At 37.9% G+C, this 18,670-nt stretch overlaps 1 long non-coding RNA gene across 1 annotated transcript; it reads right to left on the bottom strand.

Moving 5' to 3' along the window:
* Window positions 1-989: 989 nt before the first annotated feature.
* Window positions 990-9,634, bottom strand: LOC113746132 (uncharacterized). Its single transcript, XR_003462616.1, has 3 exons — window positions 9,522-9,634; window positions 9,198-9,260; window positions 990-1,760 (listed from the first exon to the last, which is right to left on the bottom strand). It is a non-coding gene; the product is annotated as an uncharacterized LOC113746132 (long non-coding RNA).
* Between the last annotated feature and the right edge of the window lie 9,036 nt (window positions 9,635-18,670).

Below are 18,670 nucleotides of genomic sequence, written 5' to 3' on the forward strand. Positions count from 1 at the left end.
CCTATCAACACATTACATTCAATGTCCCTGTAGTAATTTTATCATGGACAAGCCAAGGGAACGCTTGATGATGAGATTAGGTTTATGTCTGTGTCTCCACCACCTGGAAGCATGCTCTGTCTGTCAACACGCTCTTTAGTTCCCAAGTAATACAGTTTGTTCTCAGTCAACCACCTGACCGTGGCACTCCCACGAGTGTCACATCGCCACCGACAGCACAGATTATATTGTTTTCCATGTGGGAGATTGCTGAGGAATTGCCACAAACGACCACGAGAGGTTTGATTGGAGAAGAGAAAGGCAATGTAATGTAATGTCATCACACTGACAAGCTGTTTGTTTGTTTTTCATGATTTATCTTTTCAAGAAGGATACAGCAAGGACAGTGCACGACAAGCAAAACTGTCAACCTAAAACAAACCCATATGACCCAGGAGAGGATTGTTTTTTGTTTTTTTTTGTTTTTTTCCTGCCCAGTGTGGACTAATTTTATACTGTAGATAATGCGTTTTAAAAAAAGTGTCTCCACTTTCTTTTATACGTCACCACCTCCTGTCTGCAGCTACATTTAGCTGCGAGCTTGCCATGCTCTCTCTTCCATGCGGTACACATTTATCTTTTGTTCTTTTGTTTTGTCTCCGCTCATTCCGAGGGATGTCACTTAGCTCCAAAATTGCAGTGCCTGAAGCAGAAGGTAGAGTATTTGTTTTCACTGTCTGCTTCACAAAGCCGGGCTCATTTGTCAAAACGAACGTGATTGGAGGGCCGTGCCCCAACGCCGTTCGTCTTGTATTGATCACCTCTTGTCACGCCTGCCTTTCTTCAGGGTGATGGGCGATTTCTCTTTTCTTTTATGCTAAATGGGTTTTACCTTTTAAGAGCTCTTTAAGGGCCCAAAAGTTGATATGGTTGTGGTTTCTTAAGTTCACCAAATAGAGTTTGATGTGATGCTGCAATTATAATCACGAGCTAATATAAGTTTCTGAAAGATCATTTAATTAATCATGAATGTTGTCTTCACATGCACTCAATAATCCAGAGTACACAGGTTACAGAAATCAGGTTTAACAGTAGAAAGGCTGATGTTTCCCGATGGTGTAGGTATTTGGGTGGAAATATATCAAAAAGAGGATACATTATATCGCCTTTTATCCGGCCGCACAGCTGTCAGTTATAATATCGATAAGAAACTGGATTATGCTGACACGTGTTCAAAAGATTTGCCTTGCTCTTAACAAGATCTAGCCAGGAAATACGGTTTCTTCAACTAACCGTGACCCAGTTACTTAAAGGCATGTAACACATTGATTGCACAGTAGGTAGGTATGCACTATACACAAGTGATATATGGCAGAAAACTGTGGAGTTGTAACTCCATGAAATAACCATCACACACTTGCTAACTGTAGTGACGCTGATATGATTATGCTACGACACACTAAATTACTATCTGTCATTTCTGCAAAGAAAAGATATTTTGAAGGATAGAGGAAAAAGCACATCAGGCAGACGCCACATAAAGAATAGGGAAGACTGATGCATCAGAGTAATGGGTGTGCGTCCATCCTGTCCTTTCCAAGAAAATACATTTTTAGCTTTTAATAAGTGGAGAAGTTATCTAAGGGTAACAAGATCGTAGCGTTAGTCGTGTCTGCTGGAGAAAACTTGGCGATGCAAGTGATTGCTTGAGTGAAGCCAAACAACCTTGTCCTGTAACAGCTGATATTAGAAATGCCTCCGTTGAGTTTTTGGCTGTGCGGCTGTAAAAGAGAGAAATGAACAATGTGTCAGGTTGAGATGTGGATGAAATCCTGCTCATGTCAACAACAGACACACCATCTGTCAGACAAATTCAGAACAAGATAACAATGACAGGTATGCACTGGTACGACATTTATAGAGTAGCATATGAGTATAGTGTGCTGTACACAGTTAATATTTCCAGTAACATCCATGCTTTTTTATTTAACGTGTAATATATACTGCTGCGTCATTCATATTGTACATTATCAAACAGAAGTCTGCCTTTGGAAAGAGTCTATTTAGAAGCTGCCTGTTCTGCCTATTGTCCTTGTTGCATCCTTATTCGTCTCCTGACCTTGAATCTCAATCTCCTCCCTCTGTTATTATGTTGTGTCATTAATAGCCTTGCCGTGTTCATCATAATCAGAGGCAACATAAGAGAGGAATGGCAGGGTGACTGCGAAAACAGCAGAAAGAGGTTTTTGAGAATGTCTGAAAGGCATCAACTAACCAGACAGCATGAGTGTTATCAAGCCAACGTAAACACTCATGAAATGCCCCTTGATGCGAATGCATGTGTCGCTGATCCCCCAGCTATTGCAGACACACCAACGCACACCAGGCCATTAAAGGTTTATCAGAGGTTTGCAGTGGCTTGGCCAGAGACGTTCACAAACAGATGAATATGTTGTTGTTTTTTTCAAATGGCCGACTGTGTACCTGCCTTTCTCGAAGGACAATAAGAGGCAGATCTAAAGACAAATGTGCTCTTTACTGCTGTAAAGAGAAAAACCAGCTGAATGAAACTAAAAGAGGCAGCCTCTTTTAGCATCAAGATGACATCACCATGGTGACCCCACATCACCACAGTTTCTAGATAACCCCCTAGGTCCGAAGCAATAAGGTGAGGACATGACCCCCATTAAATTCTTGCAACACATATGTGTAAGCAGCACCATTCTCGCTCGCCTCTGTTCGTGCAGAGGCTCCACTCGCTGCAGCTTAACGCTCCGGATGAAGAGGGCTCAGTTTGCAAATGACAGCGGCAGCAGAGTTAAATCCCTTTTAAATATCCTGAAATGACTCACACACACAGATGGGTTTAAGAGATGTTATATCTGAAAAGGTCGACAGCCACCAGACCTGACAGCTGTAATGACCATCAACACGACCTTGTTCAAATTGGACCTACAAATAATCACTTGGGTTTTTTTTTTCCTGCTGTAGGTGAGAGATTAAATGGGTGGCATTCAAACATGAGGGAATCACCACTGACAATAGAAAAAATGGACACGTATCCATGACATTCCCCATAGGTTTCTGAACAATAAAGGTCTGGTGGCTCCGGTCATTTTAGCTGGTGTTTAATTACTCTTTAAGTTAGTATGTTGACTTTTGAAGCCATACTTTAGGCATACTGATGCTTTGAGATAAATACATTATCTAGCACTAAACGCAGAATAGCTTGCAAAAGTCGCATTCAAAGCAACAATGACAGCATCAGAAAGCCATTTCCATCATTTATGTTAGTCAAATCACTGGATTGGTGTGGAGAGCAACACACCCACACCAGCACAGCCTCTTGCATTTCAGGCAATTACTGCCAGTCTAAACACAGCCAAACAGTTTATTGATATATGATTATCAGAAACTACAATTTAAATTGGTCATATATCCCAAAATAGCAAATTATTGTCATGCGTGGGCTTATTTAATGGCATGTGGATACAGCATGGACACTGAATTTCAATTCAGTCTAATAAATGTCATAAGTGTTCTCTCTGGTGTCTTTCATTTTACATCCTTCCCTGCAGAATATATACCAGATTGATTGTCAATTTGTATACCTGATTTCACAACTGGAGTCTCTTTGAGTGGGGTAGAAAAGTCCTTAAGGCATCTTATTGATACTTATCATTCATTTATGTGATGCAGTAATTTACAGTATGAGCCACAATTATGAGTTATTAGGTTAAAAGGGCACTGCATCTGGTACTCCACACTCTGTTTCCCACTCATTAGCAGCTCATTAGGAGAGCGAATGGTTCAACTGAGCTTGCTGATATATTATGAAAATATTCCTTATAACCACTGCATACAGATGATGCATATAAAAAGGGGGCTTTAAAATCCCTCTCCAAATTGACAGCTTTTTTAACATCTAGCTTTTATTGTTTGCTAAAAGACAAATAAAACCTCAAAATATACTGACCACTACATAACTGCATAACATAACCACCATAGCAGATTTGGAGGCTTGTAAATGTTCATAAATGCTCTGAGAGGCATCAAATGTTCTAGATTCAAGCTCAACAACTTGACATAAGTGAGTGTCTAATTGTTTTTGTTCCTAAAGAAAACTGCTGCAGAACTGACTTTTGCTAAACCTATCCCACAAGCAGCAACAAACTTTTCCTAGGCCTTTTGTTTTGTACTCTATTAATAGCTGAGCAATCCTCTGCCAGAACCTTGGTCAACTTTCTCTTTACAGCCAAAATTTGAACACAGTGATTGAATTTGAAGTGACATAGTTAGCTAATGTTAACAAAACATTAACTAACTAAAAACTGATGTAAAAAAAAAGTGCGGAACCAAGCGGCAAACTCTGTGGCTGTGGGGTAAAACCCAGTGTAGAAGTGCCAAAAACTGCAGTTCCTTGAATGACCACTAGAGGCTGGCTACAGAATGAGTCAATCGCCATAAGCGCCCATATTAAAATGTCCAACTTCACAGCAGAAATAAACATATTTACAGCCTGGTACAAAAAACAGTTTTGGGCTCTATAGCTAATTCCCCCATTTCACTGTTCCCCGTAACCGTACTGGGGCTGAGTTTTTATATAACTCACCTGTTCAAATTATATTAAGGCTTAAAGTTATACATAATTAACAGGATGGTCACTTTTAATTGACTGGGTGCTGGTATAGGTGGCTTGTTCAGCGACATCGACCATCCACATTTCTGCAGAATTATAGATTAGCCAGGAGGTGGCATAGGCAGGGCTGCCAAGATGACGGCGGCCAGAGCAACCACACTCAGAGCTGCACACTGTTTTACACTATCAGTGGGCAGGACATAGGAAGACTCCATTGTCCAATCATAGCAAGGATTGGATTTCTCCACTTTCTTCCTTTTAGCCTTTCTAAAACCAAAAACACAAGAGTAAGAAATGTATAATGTAAGCTGCAAATGTTAAACACAAATGCCCGGATAACTAACTTGCTACAATCTGCGCTCATCAACTGCAGATGCATGAGTATCTACTTTTCTGGGACTTGTTAACTTTAGCCTATTTCTGTGAGCACAATATCATATCTGTAGCCAATCAGTGGATATTTAAGACTCATTTATAGGGTTCTCATTTTTAGATGAGTCAGCTGGAAACATTAAAAATTCAGTGGAGACAATGCTTTCACCTAACTCATGGAGCTAACATTACCTTAATTAGCCAGCTAAAAAAAAAAAAATCTGCCATCTGAGTCATTTCAGCCTGCAAAATCTTGCCAGCTCTAAATGAGAAGCCTGCTTTTGTCTTGCTCTTTCTGAAATAAGTTGTTTAAAAAATGACCTTAAATAATGAGTGGTAAATCATCATTTTCTCCATAAACTACATGTTTGCCTTACAAGAATGGAAAGCTTGACAAATGTTGCAACAAAACAGGCCATACTGTAGAAAAGTTTTGACAAGTTACTGTAGACGGGGTCTGTTTCTGGAGTCTAACAAGGGGGTCGGCCTGAAGCTGAACCACAGACAAATGAAGTGTTATGTGTATTTTCTAACCTTGGACTGATAATTCTGTCCCTTGGGTGTGTTATGACATTCCATGTTTCACTGAAAGTGCATTTGAGTGAGTCAGCGCCGTTCAGCTGCTCTGCGCTCTCTACCACTCTCTATTACCATAATGATGACTCAGTCCTGTTCTCTACCACCCCGTCCTGTCCAATCCTGTCTCAGTCCTCTGCTCTAATGCCCTCTCCTCTCCTCTCTTTCTCTCCGGCCTCTCCTTCTACTGTCCTGTCCTTTATCACCTTGTCCTGTCGTCTCCTATTCTTAGACTGCTCTGTCATCCCTTGACCACTCCTCTCCTGTTTCAAGTTCGCTCCCATTCCTGCAGCTACTCATTTTCACAGTTTGCTGACACAACCTCCCATAGGTGTCTCTTTTTTTTTTTTCTATAACAGTCTTGTAAAAGGATTTGAATCGTAATGTTTTATTAAGGGTCTGCAATATCATCAGTCCTCATTAACCGGTACACTGAGTAGTTAAACTGAGTCGATGGATACTAGCCAAGTGTGTAACCAAGTTCTACCATCAGCCAGCTCTGTGTTTTCCTCACCCCTCCCAGCAATCAGAGCTCATGTGCAGAGGCTGAAAATAGAATCTGCTGCATCATATTCCCAGTACTCCTGGTAAAGTACCTATGGCATAATATACTGCTGTGACTGCTCGAGGTGAAACTGTCCTGGATTTGGCAGAGGTTTTTTCCAGTGGGACTGCACTAGGTATACAGATAAATAGATCGATCTGCTGTCTTTATTCCTGAAAATATACATTCTGGAGGTTGTCACCAAATGCAGCAGTATGTTCAATGTAAATTCAATTACATCTCTGCTTCACCTGAAACAGATGGTGTTAACGTCTGCTCTGTCTCGGAGGAATGATCCAAACTTTTTCTACCTTCATTAGTAGAAATTTGATAAAATGTGCAGTAAAATAACTGTAAATCACCATGTTTAAGTATTGCATGAATGACATAAAGGCTCCAGCCAGCTCTTTGGGTATCTGTAATGCATATACTTTTGAATAATACATCTATTTTAAGTCTAAATGATTCAAAAAAAGACTCAAGCCCTCTTAAAAATACACATCAACGCCAGTGTAAAAATACTGCCATGATGCTTAGTGAGTCAACAAATGAATCAAATGGGAAATTTTAATTTTAGGACGTTTCCTGGCAGTGTTGAAAAACTGTTCAATAGCAGTATCTGATACCCTGAATGTACCAGAAGCATATGGGTTTAAACAAAGGCAGGCTTAGCATTCAATGAACCATCCCGGACCATAGCAGGTCAATACAGAGCCTGTGCAAAATGTTTGTCTTCAGGAAGATGTATGTGGATTTGAAAAATTAATCAACTACACCCAAAGATATCCCAGGGAATACACGAGGAAACTGAAAATACTTGTTGTTTCATGCATGTTTCATATACAAGGGAGAGTTTCAGTCCTGCGTATTAAAAGTTGCAAATGCCAGTACAACTGTCTAACAGATGTTTAGTGAATGTGCTAACAAATAATTTATTATACATTAGTAAAACAAGAGTGCAGTCCAGTGTTTTCATGAATAATTCAATACAATTACTACAATAATTAGGTTATGATTTATGAATCATTAGCAAAAACAACCCTAACTTTTTAGGTTGATTGCATATATTTTAACACAAATGAATTGCCAATGACCGACTACCAAATGTTAGAGTAATTATGAATTTGATTACAAAAATAATTAATATTATCATTTATCATATTTCATTATGTCCGCACCAAGAATTTGTAATACTAAGAACCAATCCTTACTTTACTCTACTTTCAGTAATCTCATATGATACTAAATCTCTGTGTTTTTGTCTGGCCGGTGGCAGTAAAGAGGGAGTGAAATGTGTTGGCTTGTCTCTATGGGTTTGAATAACCAGTATTTCAAGACTTTTCAGTCTTTAAACTGAGACCGAGGTTGTTTGACTCTCCAGACTCTTAAAGCTGTCAGACTGTCAAAAAGGTACAAGTGAAGTGAACATGACACACGGAGGTTAAGACAGAGAGCTGTGCAGCATTGAGATATGGGGGAATTAAATACTGAATTTGGCAAAGATCTCTCATCAGACAATCAGTAAGCAGAAGCACATTCAATTATTCAACCTTATTGAGTTAAAACTTATTCATCAGATTGTTTTCTGATAATCAGTGGACCAATATCACATGTAATGAATATTACTTTTTGCTTGAATTGTATAGCATTTAATTAGAATCAATGTCGTGATTATACGTCTACATCAATATATTGACAAACTCATGAATATTGCACACCAGCTACTGCGTCTGTAAAGACATGGATCTCTGCTAGATACAGATGGTATTGACTCTCAGTTCCATTTGTCCTTTTTGTGTTAGACTAACGGTTCGTAGTTAAATGGCTTCACCATATTTGACCACATTTTCAGCTTTAAAATCATTAAGAGCTGGGAACAGAATTTTAAAAAGGAGCTACCTGATGTTTTAATGTAAGATGCGACTACATTAATGGTTTAAATACACTGGTCAATCATAAACAATGTCATTTTCATCACCTTTCTTCAGCTCGTTGCAACTTTCATCGCATTGTTGGTTGTCGGTTGTTTTTATTAAATTTCTCATGGAGTGTCTGACAACTAGTAGTGCTATGGAAAATGTTCGTATGAGTGGGCCCTTATTTTGTTTGCATGTGATGTTCATGATGCGTGTCTCCTGGATGTTGGAGCAGGCATTTGTGCAAAAACTTCAAACGCCTTGTTTATATGTTTACTTCATTATATCTCATTGCTTTGATTTTGTTTAGCCTTCTTCTGCTGGTCGATATTGATTAATGCAGCTTTAAGTGTAAAACCCAACTGTGACTATAGCTGGGAAATAAATGCTTCAAAAAGTAACACTGTTACATCATTGTTGCATGATGGCCTAATTTCGCCAACATTGCAGTAACCTCTGGATTAATTAAAGTGTGTGACAGCAATTTACGATGCTGTCTCTGTATACTGATCTTTGATCTCATAGTCCGAAAGGATTACCACAATATCAAAGAGACTTTTTACAGAGTAATTTGTGTCCTCAGCTAGCAATCCCAAATTCTACTGATGGTCATGTTTAAATAAAACACATGATATTTGCAGTCCAGCTCCCCCCGCTGTGAGGATCCGAGGCTTCATCTAATTGTGGTCCGACCTGTGTGATTCACTTATGATCAAAGCTGGCAAGCGTTAACCTTCATTTAGGCTTCATCGTAACCAGGAAAGTTCATTCAAAGGACCCTTGTGTCTGCGTTTAAGTTCGGTTTTGTTATGTAGGCTTTATGGTTTCATGTGCCATGTGAACGTGATCTCCTGTGTTGTCTGTTAAATTAGCCCAATCTTCACAATTTTATACATTTTTTATTAGAAAAACTCCTACTACTATTTATGTCTATGTGATCATTAATTTAGACATACATCAGACCTTGACTGTAAGACCAGATAATGACTACATAATCACGGTCTTGCACCTATGAGACAGCCCAAGAGATCCACTGCCCAGCTGACACATCAACTTAACATTACTGCTGCTGACTGACATTAAACTTGGAGAGAAACAAGTTTAGCTGATTTCTGTTCCCGCAGTTCACTGTCACTCTTCTTGACTAATTGTAGTTAATTGATCCCTTTACCTTAACTAGACAGACAGCTCCTTCAACACACTGTAGTCACTTATCCTGCTTCATGGCTTTGTACTGAGAGAATGAAATGACAAAAGAAAACAGAAGAAACAAGCCTGAGTATGATAATCCTCAATAATATGCATTTTTCTTCATTCCACATTACGCCTATGTGACAAACATGGCTACTAATTATAGGGAGCTGAAAGCCATTAACAGGACAGGTGACAATAGGGGGCAATGGAACGTATAAGACACAAAAACCTGGCCTAGCTATTCATATAAAAATATAAACATCAAGGCATAGTTATCTTATTAATACTGTACTGTACTTACAGACAATGCTCCTTGAAGAGATACCAAAGGACGTCGGCTTAATTTTTAACCTGCTCAATTCCATCATGTGCAAGGAAAAACAAAATGGCCTCCTTTTAGGTTCAAAGGGTAAGCAGTGAGGTCTATGATATGCAAGAACACAATATGCGCCACCTAGTGGCTAAAGAATGAACTGAACGTTTGTTTGTTTTTTCCTCAGGTAAGAGCAGTCACTGTTTCTTATTTTTATTTTTGTGACCAGAAAGATAGTTTCCCCTTCATCCTCTCATTGAAGTTGAAAACATTGACACCTGCTTTGACCTTGCATAATTTGCAAGGCCCAAGGCAACTTGCACAGTGAGCATATGGGGCAGCCCAGCTGTGCATGAAACTGAGGACAAATACAAATATATATATATATATATATATTTGTATTTGTCCTCAATTTCATCTGTTTGTATCAGAATAGCATATCTACTGTACATCTAAGGATATGATGGAGAACACACTCCTGCTGACTTGTACACATTAACAACAGATAACAGAGAAATGAAAGCACACTGGCACGTTTTCTCACTTTAAAGTACACAGAAAGCTAGTGATGTGAAAAAAAAGAGTTTGACCAATCCTAGCCTTTGCCTTCACTCGCCTAAGAAATAAATTATCGAAGAGCGGGATGACAAATGTGTAATGTCAAGGGTCAGTAGGTAGGAATATACAGCAACACCCTTGACCTTGACTTTATCCCTTTTATTCAGGGGTGGAAAGTTGAGGTTGGGAATTGACTTAACATTAACATTAGCTCAACATTATGAGGTCAAACTGCACAAATTCAAGTGCAACTAACATCTGAACTCTGTTAGTGTCAACTCAGTCAAACTAAAGTGTCATGTGTGTGTTAAAAGTCGAGTGGAGGGTGTCAAAATAGTGCAAAAGGATATATTTTTTTCCAAATCTGTTTAATTTATTATACTGCTATTAGTTTATTTAATTTATTTATGTCTGTATGAGTAATTTATTCATTAAATCCTTTACTACTAGACTTTATATTAAGCTATTGTAAATGGCTCACTTTATTTTCAGGTGGGTGAGATTATCTCTTTCCACAAAGCCACAGTGCTTACAGTGAGAATTGAATTTATAAAAAAAAAAAAAAATACCTGCCTGAGTTTATATTGAGCTGCTTTACAAGGTTCAGTTTTTATTTTTCAGGTACACTCAGTTTGAATTTAAATTTCTGACATAAATAAATAAGTCAGGTATCTAAACATTACATGTGTTATGTGAGCTTTGGGCTACACACACATTATTTGACATTAGGTGGTACTCCAACACTTTCTTCAAGGTTGTCAGGTCTGAAAACCTCATTTACAAAGTGAGGAATGATGAAACTTAAACAGCTAATTTTAAGTTTGGTTTTACAGTCAGGTTCAAAAACATTTGAATACTCCTAAATGCAGATGTTCCACTCAAACAGATGAAGTAGCTAGCAATCAAAATCAAACAAACCTCTCCAGATCACTCTCTCATTACTGTGCTATTCAGTGAAGCACAACAACCTGGTCCCTGTACTCCACTGTGGAAGACTGGAGTTGCTCCTTATGAACCTCTGTAGTAATTGTCCACATTCATTTGATCTCATGTGTATGAAGCTGTCCGGTGATACAGATGCTGGCAGACAGTGTTCTTCATTGCCTGTGTCACCAGAGAGTCTGCCTCCAGGCACCGTGGTTCAATCAACAACAGCTGGTTATTACAGCAAAAGGAGGCTTCAACAGTCAAAGCCTCAGTGGTCTGAAGCCTGTGGCTTCAAAGCTAAATTTATTTATTTCAATAAACTGTTTAATTTAAGACTTGTTCTAGAACAAAATATCGACTTTTTTTTTGCGCTTCAGTTTCTTCATTTTTCTCAGGGTGGATGCAATATCGCTAAAATATGAGTCAAATAAATCTCAGTGTTATGGTGTTTACAGCATCAGGACCAGTGATTAGTGTCTGATCATCTGTGAATCACAGATACTACAGGTATGTTGAGCCGCATTTTGTAATAACGGTGCATTTTGTAATAAACGTCCAAAATGTAATAACTTTTTCATTTCATTTTGTAATAAAGCCGCATTTTGTAATAAACTGCCGCATTTTGTAATAAACTGCCCCAACGCATTTTGTAATAAATTTTGCCGCATTATGTAATAAGTTATTACATTTTGACAAGATTATTACCAAATGCAAAAAATCTGCAATTTACATAATATTCTCTGTTAATGCAACCTTTGAATAGTGTACTGATAGTAATTGCTAAGTACTGCTACTAGGCTAATACAGTGATACTAATAATAGGCCTAGCTTTTACAAATACTTTAAAGTAAAATAAAATACAATTAACAAACAAATAAACTATGCTTTAGAATTGTTATTACATAATGCACCATGTTATTACATTTCCTAGAAAATAAAAAAGTTGCAAGTGCATTTTGTAATAATCTTGTCAAAATGTAATAACTTATTACATAATGCGGCAAAATGTATTACAAAATGCGTTGGGGCCGTTTATTACAAAATGCGGCTTTATTACAAAATGAAATTTAAAAGTTATTATATTTTGGACGTTTATTACAAAATGCACCGTTATTACAAAATGCGGCTCAACAAGGTATCTGTATTATAATAACAGCATTATTCTGTGTGGTTTTGCTACATTTGTGTTCCTTAACAGAAAAAGCTGACTCACTGCAATTGCTATTTTTAAACAGTAGTTTCTTTATTATGTTTGGCACAGTTCTGAAAGAAGATCTCTTGCCAATTGCACATCAATTCACTTGCAGATTTAACAACACAACAATAAGCAGCACTTTGATGCTGCATTAATGACCATAAAAGAGGTTCCACCCATCAACAAAACTGATCTCTCAATAAAGCTCGCCAGCTTCCAGACATTTGTCATTATGGTCAAATGATTAAAATGTGGTCAAAGCTATCTCCACGTTCATTTATCACCTTGTATTAAACACAGCAGATTTCTCCTGCAGGGCTGCTTTTCTAAAATCCACAATGATTCATTACCGTACAAAACATGCTTAGAGCAAGAAATGCATTTTTGCCACATTCCACCTGATGGACAAGCAAATCATTTTTCGGACTTTTCTTTTCAAAGTGATTAAATGAGCCATACACGCTGCCCTATGCATGGTGTAATTTAATTTTTTGACATTGTGGACAGCCGCATACGTCAAAATGTCAGATATAACCTTCTGTTGGAAATATACGAAAGACTGGCTGGGAGAGATTACAGAACACTCACTGTGTCATCATCAGCTATTAGTTTAAACTTTAACCGTGTGATGGCTTTAATTTGGGATAGAAAACCATCAGTTGGTAAATAATAGGATAGACTATTGTGAGACAAATCAATGTTTCCACCACAGGCTGCATGAGAATCTATACACGTAGGTTGGTAGAATTTCAAAAGGTCACTGCCAGAGCTCATGACTGTTGCTCAACAACACAAGCTAAGCAGATAAGATGCTAAACAAAGTGCTCCAGATGACCCTGTGTTTGGTCATGCTCTGCATGCATGTGCCTATTGATACACACAATACAGCAAAGGTCTGCACACATGTAGATAAGAGGATTTCTATTCCCGAGAGAAGAGAAACCTTTATGTTGTTAACATGGGGCGGACACAAAAGGCATGTATTCGTGTTTTGTTGCAATACTACTATGTCAATGAGTGGCAGTATGATGCAGCACTTGGGAATTGATGTGGCCAAAGTGTTAACAACATACTAGGTTTCACACAAAATAGTCTTTTCCCAACACTAGCCTCTGTGATGTTGTTTTAAGCTCTTAGAGAAAAGGCTTTTCTTTGAGATTTAGATGGCACAGCGGGAGATGCAAATACACCCAAATGATTTCTGTCAGACCTATGAAACACTGGAGATTTATCATACTTCTTATTCATGTGTCATAACATATAAATGTCCCACTTTTTGAGATTTTGTGAAAAGCACAGCAGCAATTTGCAAAATCTCATTGATCTCATCTCAAGTTAAAAGTTGACACTTGACTCTTAAATATAATTAAATATTTGTTTGATAAACATGTATTTTATATATTTAGTATATTAGAGGGCTTGATGATTCCTCTCATATATATGTGTGTGTGTGTGTGTGTGTGTGTGTGTTGCTGTTGTCATCCACAGCTTTCAAGGTGAAACCTGATGGCTGATAAATGACCAAATGCTCTTCTCTTCCTGTGGAAGTTGTACAAGGACACATAAATGAAACAAACAGAAAACAGAAGCGTACACTATATACTAACCAATGTGTATATTGTGTATTCTACAAATGACACAACTATAGTAGCCATGCATGACAGAGTGAATGAAAACTGGAGGACAAAGGGGTTGTGTTGTTGACTGTGGTTTTTAATTTACTGTCTGTTTGAGTGACAGCTCAGTGTGCGTGATCAGAAAATATTAAGAAGGTCAAGTAAAAACGTCCTCCTTGAGTATTCAAGCAAAGCATTGAATAGTCAAGGACTCACAAGATTTCTTGTCAAAGTCAAACATGTGTAAAGTTACAAAAACAGGACTTCACAAGCTGGTTGAGTTAATTAAACTCAAAATCTACAATGGCGCATCATTTTTCTTTCACTCAGTCTGGAAAGTTGCTTCACTGCCTTGTGCTGGCAGCTGGATGTCGCTACTATTCATAGATATAACCAATCTAGAAAGCATAGGGTGACAGGATTATAATTAAGAATTATAATGGACATTCAGCAGCACTTACCTTGAATGTCATTTCCAGTTCATTATTTTATTATTTACAGCTTGTCTGCTCATCTCATCACTTGGGTTGCTTGTGTACACCACCCCATATCTCAGTTATTGATTGAGTAAAATGCATTTGTTGAATAAAGTGCCATGGGCAAATATATATACTCACTACAACTCAGGAGCTCGGGTAATGATTTGAGACTGCTCTCCCAAGAAGAACGGTAGCATCTGTCATTTCACATGCAAGTGCCCTGAAACAACATGTGTTTACAATGCAGTGACAAAGGCCTTGAGTAGCCATAGTATGGGAGCAAAGGAGGAAGTCAGGTGACAGTGTTATAGAGTAACAAAGTCTGTGTCTAAAGCAACATTGTCTAACTTAATGCTTCCATAAAATAACACATTTACCATCATTTTGATGCTATACTGACATATAATCAGGTGAATAGTGTGTCTGTCATTCCCACTGTTTCTGCACAATGTAACTTTGTGCCAGTCACACACCATTTTGGTGATACTGGATCATATCATATCATATTTTATGGAGAAAATGTTTTCTGCTTTTCCTTCGATGTCCTCTAGCTGCATCAATTCTCAGCAATTTATAGAGTTTCCTAATGGACAGTTAGGTAAACTGCTAGAAACTATAGCTGCCGTTAGCTAATGTTAGCTCTCTTTGTTAGCCGGGCTGCCCAGACTGTGTGCTCAGAGCACCAGGGGAGTGTTAGTGTGTGTCGTGCCTGAACCTTAGCTGGGCAAGCGAGGAATGTAACCAGGTTTAGCAGCCTCTACGGACATACATAATGGCAGAGGTGAAAAACCAAAGAGGACATTCCTGGAGCAAGCTAAAAAGAGAAAAGGAGAGAGTGACTGGACAAGAGTAAATCTGGTCAGACTTTTAATTATTTGTGAGAGCTTCATGAAATAAAAAGCTGAAAGACAGCTGTGCTTCTTGTCGTTCAATAAGTAATATTAGCTGGCTGCTATGTCTTGTGTTGTTGCACTTGGCTGTTAGTAAATTTGTTGACTAGTGAGTCAATTATCAAAAGTAATATAACCATAAATACATAATAACAATACAATGTACTACTCCTCATATTTACAATAGTACTATTCCACTCTGAAACTGGGGGCACTAAATGGCAAAAATACCAATTTCTACAAAATGTTGTGAGACTGCTGTTCCATCAAAACAAGAATTATACAATAAAAGTGTTATAACTCTTTACATACATCAACATACATATGCCGATTGCCAGTTTTCCTACATGTGATGGATGGTGTATAAGAAAATACCGCTGTCCAAGTGTCTTTTTTCTAAATGTCAGCTATATGTGAATGCTGTAATGTCCGTTAGAGTTTACTTGCCTCCCATTCTCATCTGCTCAGACAACCACAGTAATCATCCCATTGCCTTTTCACTGCTCTCTCCTAAATGTGCCCAAATCTGTAAATTGATTTGGAACCTTTTGGTTAGTAGCTGCTTTTCATTATCAGCCTCTGCAGTTCACACTGCTAAGAGACGCTGGCAAATTAGCAAGTACCCACTCTCAACGTCTCCACCACCCCTCCGCTAATCTGCTTATCAGCCACTGATAGCATGAGCTTGAATGGGTTCCACTAATGGCAGCTGCTCAAATAACGGCCTTTTCTGAACAGTAATGCTCAGCAATAGGTTGTGCTAAATGGAGCATGTTTTGTATATACACCTGCCTTAAGGTTTCAGGTAAAAATAACTCAAGAAATCCCAAATTAATTTCATGAATTTTTTATGATAGGCCTTAAATTTTTATGTGTGATAAAAACATGAAGTCAGCATTTGGCCAGTGTAATACACAATGCCCTTTTATTCGCCCTTGGCCTTTTATTCTGTACACAATGAATTTCATCTGGTCAGTGGGAGGCAAAAGCGCAGATTGGCAAACATTGATATATGGTTTGTCACTTTTCCTTGTGTTACTGATGCTGATTCTGAACCTGGAACATTATTTATACATCACAGCTTAAAACAGACCCGTCTAACAGTCTAACTGTGTTGATTATTATAATAATCAGAATATGACGCATTGTGATAGCATGGTAATTTGATGTTCTCTATAGGCAAGTTAAAAAAAGATGTGAAGATATCAACAATTCTACTCATATAAATAATAATTTGTACCGGAAGTTAAGCATGATAGCTTCTTTGCTGAGATGAAATGCCACAAATATGTCGCAGCAGTGTATACCATATGTGCATATATCTGGTAGCAAATATCCGTGTCCTGATTTTGCTTCTTTCTGAACACAGTGCACCATATGTTAGTTTTTATCTATCTCTTCTTTTTATTTATTACTCTCCCAAAATAAAAATGCTACAGAAATAGTATATCTGACCAGTGGAGGTACAGTAATTGCCACAGATGTGCAGTAATATTTTATATATTTATCATTGTCAATACATTTCATGGAAAGTCCAAAACTTACAAATTGATAAAAAACTAATATGTTTTTTGTGTATCCAAAGTCTGATATATTATTATTATTCTACTGTGGGGCTCCATTGCTGTCTAAAAACTTTTTAAAACGTTTATTTTGAGTGAATCCTACGCACATCGTACAGCTGCCATAAATTCACTAACACTAAATGTGTGTCAGTCCACAGCTCAAAATAATCCCCAATAAAGACACTGTTTACTCTTGTTTGAGTAAAGTGTGCTTAAACCTACAGCACCCAGCTGTTCCAGGAAATTACTGAGCCTTTTTAAAAAAAATCAATGTACTTGTAACCTACAGACGAGATGGAGATTGTTTTTGATCTTTCCAATGGATCTTTTTGACGATTACATTATATAGAATATTGCCAGCCTCATCCATTAAGTGACTGAAAGTGGGTAATGGTTAATCGTTGAAACCCGAATGGTTTCATTTCACAGAGAAAACCGTGTATATCTACACATAAGAGCAATGTGGATGTCATAGCGATTGAAAAATTGTGGCCAACCTGTGCTAACATCATTATAGATTAGTCAGTTTATCCAAAATTAACATCTTTTGAATTCACAGTTGGCAACCATGACTACTTTCTAATGGGAGCTTTGGAACAGTTTGTAACATAATGTTGTGGTAGGCCACATTTGTTATATGTATTATATAATATACATGAATTGTTAAAATACTTAATTTCTTGTGAGCTGTCTGATGAAATATGTTGTCATGATGAATTTATAAATATATGGGCTGCATGGAAGAGTATAACTAATGCAGGGCAAGTCTTATTTTGGGCATACAGGCAGTACCATAAATTCCTCAGGTGTCACACTCTGGCTCCTGAGTTGGAGATGACTCATTAGATGGGGATCAACCAGCTTGTTCCCATTCATTTGATTTACGATGGCCTGTCTCTGTTTGTGGAATTTGCCTACATGATAGTGCTGTCAGATATAACCAAGATAAAGTGTTGGTGCTGTGTTGGGCATATCTACGGGGATTCTCTCTGTGTAATTAGGGCTAACCCTTTTTTCTTTATATACCCAGCCGCTGTTTTTATCCCCCTGTATCTCCTGTCTCTGAGTACATAACAGAATCTGGATTGGATGAGGAGCTAATGAGAAATATGAGAAAACAAATGAATCTTTTATTTAAGACTTCAATTTCTCTAATGAGGCATTTAAAAGTAAAATATAACCTCTAAGTATCCCAAGCATTGCATTGCATTGTATCTGGTGTCTCTATGGGCCTCCAAAACCATCAAAAAACACACAAATACATGATGTGACAACACTATGGTTAAGGTTTGGTTAGGTTTAGGCACAAACATCATGTTTTTTGTTAAAATAAAATATGTGTTAATGTTGGGGCACCATCCATTATCGTCATGGTTAGGGTTAGCGATTGAGGTTAAAAAAAATAAGTCAGTAGGACACAGGAAACAAATAAATTAAGTCCAATGTTTTGTTGACACATCCATTCCCCTTCTATACACAAGATCACACAATAACATCACCTGACTTCCTCCTTTGCTCTCACCATAATTATTACAGCCAATAAAGGGCTTTGTTATTTGGACATAAATATATGTTGCACAGGAACAGTTACTGGGATGACTGATAATGTCAGTCTACTTGGAGGTGATGAAGCTCAAAATCATTCTTGACTCTTCCCTTGCATTGTTTGTACTGTAGAGGTTTGTTGCAATGCAAATATCACATTAGTAAAATATAGTGGGTAATGCACTACTAGGTTAAGTTGCCATTTCTAAGTAAAAATGAGCAATCGTGTTGTGTAAACCTGCAGGAATCTGAACCACAGAATAACACATTTCTCTACCAGGCTCATTTGCAACACTTTTCAATATTTATACTGTTGAACATCAAGATGGAGCTTGCTCAGTCATTAGCATGGGATTACAAAC

The sequence above is a fragment of the Larimichthys crocea genome, chromosome VII (genome assembly GCF_000972845.2).
Source record: "Larimichthys crocea isolate SSNF chromosome VII, L_crocea_2.0, whole genome shotgun sequence".
In the NCBI taxonomy this organism is placed as follows: Eukaryota; Metazoa; Chordata; class Actinopteri; family Sciaenidae; genus Larimichthys; species Larimichthys crocea.